The following is a 5494-nucleotide window of genomic DNA, read 5'->3' on the forward strand; positions in this document are numbered from 1 at the left end:
TGTTCAGATTCTCTCGACCCTTTCTCGTTTTTCAGAAGGCCTGGTCTCAGACCAGACAGCGGGGGCGTTGACCCCTGAAACCCTCTTCAGGTACACTCCAGGAAAACGTTCTGCGCCAGTTCTTCTGCACCTTCACTCTTTTTCCCCACACTAAACAAACACAACACCCAAATCTCTATACACAAATAACACGCACGTTAATCTTTAGGGGTAACTCGTGCAGGTAGCGGGTTCCTTACTGGTTCCCTGCCTCCCAAATTTTGGTCCCCAGCCAAAGATCAGTTCTTACCCGGGGAAATTAATCAGCGTTTTCTTTAAATCCTCGTCCAGACAAAGTGAATTACTGTATTTCCATTGGGATCCTTATTTAAACCTTAAAAGTTTAAACAGATAAGGAACTCATGTGTGTGATATGCTGAATGTTCCTTAAAATAATAATAATAATAATAATAATAATAATAATAATAATAATAATAATAATAATAATAATAATAATAATAATAATAATAATAATAATAATAATAATAATTTATATTTCAGCCATAGACCGTTTTTGGATTAATTACAAAATTTGGCATTTAGAGTCAAACTCAAGTGAGAAACTGGACAACAGTATTAATATACGAAATTAATGTCTAAAGTCTGTTACTTATAAAGTCTATCTCAGAGCCTGGGAGCCAGGCCAGTGTTCTCTTTGGGAGAGAAATAGCTACACCTCCAGCAAAACCCAGTATAACAAAAAAAAAAAGGCACAATACCGTGACTGGAACGATACACAAATAACCCGCACAATGGTCCAAGTCGGACCGAAACGTCGTCGTAAGCTTCTCTCTTTTATGTGCGGGTTATTTGTGTATAAACCCAGTGTAAGTTTATTTAGGGACAGGTACACAAGATTACAATGATCATACATAGTGTAAATTACCTACGATCACCCAAAAAGTCAGTGACTTATTTCCATTAATTACTTTGCTATTTACCACTCCAGGCTGAGGGACTGATTATCTTATATTCATCCACATTTTCCCGTGTGTGCCTCTCTGTTTGGACTGAAGAAGCCGCTGGCTTGCGAAACGTTTCCTGAATGAAGATACCCAAGTGTCGCACTAGCGTCTTCTTTATTAAACAGTCGGTTTCCTAAGCCATTGATACACACATTTCTTGCCAGTGGCGACAGGACCTTCTCCTACCCTGCTAATCACCTCCAACCCGTAGCTGGGTTGGTAACGCACTCACCATACACACTGAGGCCCGTGATTCGATCCCCGGTACGGGTGGAAACGTTAGGACGTGTTTCCTTAAGACATCTGCTGTCCCTGTTCACCTATCAGTAAATAGGTACCTGGGTGTTAGCCGATAATTGTGGGTCGCATCCTGGAGTTTACCTGGAGAGAGTTCCGGGGGTCAACGCCCCCGCGGCCCAGTCTGTGACCAGGCCTCCTGGTGGATCAGAGCCTGATCAACCAGGCTGTTGCTGCTGGCTGCACGCAAACCAACGTACGAGCCACAGCCCGGCTGGTCAGGAACCGACTTTAGGTGCTTGTCCAGTGCCAGCTTGAGTCATATTGGGACTTGAGTAGCTCACTCATTTCCTTGCTGTCATCTGTGTAGGACCCATCTTGTTTAAGTAGGGGCCCAATACTGGACGTTGTTCTCGACTTTGATTTGGCATAGGAGAAGAAATACTTTGGGTTTCTTTCGATTTCATTTATGGCTTTTAGTTCTTCCCGCGATTCCTGACTCCTATGAGATTTCTTTAGCTTAAGTTCGATGCTTGCTATTTCTCTGACCAGTGTCTCCCTACGCATTTCAGATACATTGACCTCTTTTAGCCGCTCTGTTATTCTTTTCCGTCGCCTGTAAGGGAAGCGCCCGTCTCTTTCTATTTTACATCTACTCCTCCTTTTTCTTAGAGGAATAAGCCTTGTGCATACATCGAGTGCCACCAAGTTAATCTGTTCTAGGCATAAGTTGGGGTCTGTGTTGCTTAGTATATCTTCCCAGCTTATATCGGTTAGGACTTGGTTTACTTGGTCCCACTTTATGTTTTTGTTATTGAAGTTGAATTTGGTGAATGCTCCCTCGTGACTAGTCTCATTATGTCGGTCTGGGGCTCCACGCATACATGTCTGAACCTCAATTATGTTGTGATCTGAGTATATTGTTTTTGATATGGTGACATTTCTTATCAGATCATCATTGTTAGTGAAGATGAGGTCTAGTGTATTCTCCAGTCTAGTAGGCTCTATTATTTGCTGGTTTAAATTGAATTTTGTGCAGAGATTTAAAAGCTCGTGTGAGTGTGAGTTTTCATCAGAGCTGCCTCCCGATGTTATTACTGCAACAATATTATTTGCTATATTCCTCCATTTTAGGTGCCTTAAGTTGAAATCCCCCAGGAGCAAGATGTTGGGTGCAGGAGCTGGAAGATTTTCCAGACAGTGGTCAATTTTTAACAGCTGTTCCTGGAATTGCTGGGATGTTGCATCCGGAGGTTTGTAGACTACCACAATGACTAGGTTTTGGTTCTCGACCTTTACTGCTAAAACTTCCACTACATCATTTGAGGCATTTAGCAGTTCTGTGCAAACAAGTGACTCTGCAATGTACAGGCCAACCCCCCCCCCTTTTGCCTGTTCACTCTGTCACATCTGTATAGGTTGTAACCTGGGATCCATATTTCGTTGTCCAAGTGATCCTTTATGTGGGTCTCAGTGAAAGCCGCGAACATTGCCTTTGCCTCTGCAAGCAGTCCACGGATGAAAGGTATTTTGTTGTTTGTTGCTGGCTTTAGACCCTGTATATTTGCAAAGAAGAATGTCATCGGATTGGTGGTATTGTTGGTACTGAGGGGGGGATTTTTTTTTCCGGCATTAGTATCTGTATCTGTTGGTTTGGAGTGGAGGCCATCGACTGTGGTTCCACTCCAGGAATGACTGGATTTGGTGTACGATTTCTGCCATTTCCTGCCAGTTTTTTTTCCTTCCTGGCACTAAAAAACCTCTCCCTCTTGAGTGGCTGTGGCTACCCAGGTTTTCCCATGGCCTGGATGTTTTGTATCTTTTTGTACCCTTTAGATGGTGTGCCTGGCAATTTAAGTTATAGCACAGTCTTTCCTGTACTGAAGAGGTACACATTTCAGGGTGAAAAAGCTTACAGGAAGGGAGTTTGCATTTTCCTGTTGTCATATGGGCATGGCATTTTCTAGGGTGGTCATAGTTGCACGTCCCGTCTGTTTTTCCAGATTTCCCATGTCTGCAGATACCAAGTGCATAGTATGTGCACAGGCTTGGTTTCCGTTTGCCTTGGGTTTCTGTGACTGTATTCCCTGTTGGTGCATGTTTCCCTGTCTTACTTCTATCCTCCCTAGCACCAACAATGGAGCTCCCACCAGTTGTTTTTGGTAATATATCCTCACTATTGCTAGTGGACTCCTCTTGTTTGCTATTTCCTGTGGTATTTCTAGTTTGCAATATTGGTTTTATCTTATCTTTGACTACACTTGTTTCCCCACTACGGCTCCTGTCCCCTATGAGGTCATTTATATGTATTCCTTCCTGTGTATAATTCCCGAATACCTGGACAAAATCTCCAGCTCCACCATTACTGTCTCCCAGGACAGCACCTCCAGCTTCACCATTACTGTCTCCCAGGACAGCACCTCCAGCTTCACCATTACTGTCTCCCAGGACAGCACCTCCAGCTTCACCATTACTGTCTCCCAGGACAGCACTATCAGCCCCACATTTACTGACTACCAGGACATCACCTCCAGCCTTACAGTTTCTAACTACATGGCCAGTATCAAGGGCAGTACCATTCAGCCCAGACTTTTTATGTTCCCATCTGTTTTAGAAAGCTTCCAGGTTGTCTATGAAAGCAGCTTTGATGTTATCCTCTTTTAATACCCTTGTGATTTTAGTCCACAGATTTTCCTCATTTGGGCATACCCAAAAACACTTCCCTGTTTTAATACTGCTTGTAGCTAGTTCTTGGATATCTGCACAAGGGGCGTGACACCAATTTCCACAAAAATGACAATTTATCCATGTGGAAGCCCGTTTGTTTGATTGACTGCAGACTATATAGAGCTTCATAATGATTTGAATGGTTGATTTACTGTAATTCTACTAGCAACATCTTGAATACTCTATTAATAACCTCTTTAAATAAAGCTCTAGCTATTTGTATTTCTATTTCTAACTGTACTTGTATATTGGACAGCTTACCGGTGTACGTTCCTGATTTATATTTATTGTTTGTGTTTGATGAGGGCGCCTACAACCCCATCCGTTTACAGTCTGCTTTATTGTCCAACGAATCCGTTTGAAACCAGTCAAGGGTTCGGACCAGTCGAGGGTTCGGACCAGTCGAGGGTTCGGACCAGTCGATCTGATCTGATCAGTGGGTCACTTATTTAAAACATACTAGTCGGTGATTTGGGCTAACACATGAAGGATCTACTTGAAATTATCTACCCGAGTAATATGTGATTTGATTGATACAAAAGTATAACTTGCGTGTTGAAGAGCCGGTGATTTCTGGCAGCTCCTACAATGACGAACGGTCGACCTCAACCCTTGTCTATCAATCGCTGTATCTAGCTTTTCTAGTTTTTTTTTTTCGTCTCCACCACAATAAATGCTATATTATCACTATAGTTGACTGGTGGAAATTTTGGAGGAAGGACGCTTTTTCTGTAGTAATAATTGCTTCTCGTTGTGTATATTGCGACCGCTGGTAACTACAGGTTATATGAAATTCACAGTATACGTCTGGTATTTCAAGAAAAAAGAAACTAATGAAAGTCACTCCACTCCACTAAGTACCATTATAATACTGGTTAGTTGCTACTACAACACTGTATTCTGCTATTCACTGGTATCACTAGATTATATGCGAGTACACTAGCAGGCCAGGAAGATTATTAAAACAGCTGACCACTGTGGTAAGTTTCTGGCGACTTTTGGCACCTGCCTCTATAGGCTTATCACTTCACAAAATTAACCTAATTTGCCCGAAATGCTCTGCATAACAAGGGGCTTTCTGTATAGTATGTCATTGCTGTCAGCTATGGTCTGTATACGTTGCAACATATACTTGTAAAATAAAGATTATTATTATTATTACACCGCTCGGCAGTTTCATGTATTACGTCCCTGCAGGAGAACCTGCTGCATCCCACACCTTACTTTCTGCTCCGTGAACGATCTTCCTCTCTGACCATTCCTTAGTCTCTGTAAACTGAAGCCCTTCAGATGAGATCATGCACCTTCAAAACATTGTCAACCGGCTGATCCACTTCCTTAGAGCGACAAATTTGTGTGAGGCGATGTACATCAAGTATCAATGACCGTACAGATTCGTATAGACATGTTTCCTTAGTAAGTTTATTCAGACACTGGTATACATAAGTACAATTATCTTACATAGTGCAATTGGCTAAAATAACCCAAAAATATCACACAAAGCGACCGATTTCCAATGGAACCCC

The sequence above is a fragment of the Cherax quadricarinatus genome, chromosome 23 (genome assembly GCF_038502225.1).
Source record: "Cherax quadricarinatus isolate ZL_2023a chromosome 23, ASM3850222v1, whole genome shotgun sequence".
In the NCBI taxonomy this organism is placed as follows: Eukaryota; Metazoa; Arthropoda; class Malacostraca; order Decapoda; family Parastacidae; genus Cherax; species Cherax quadricarinatus.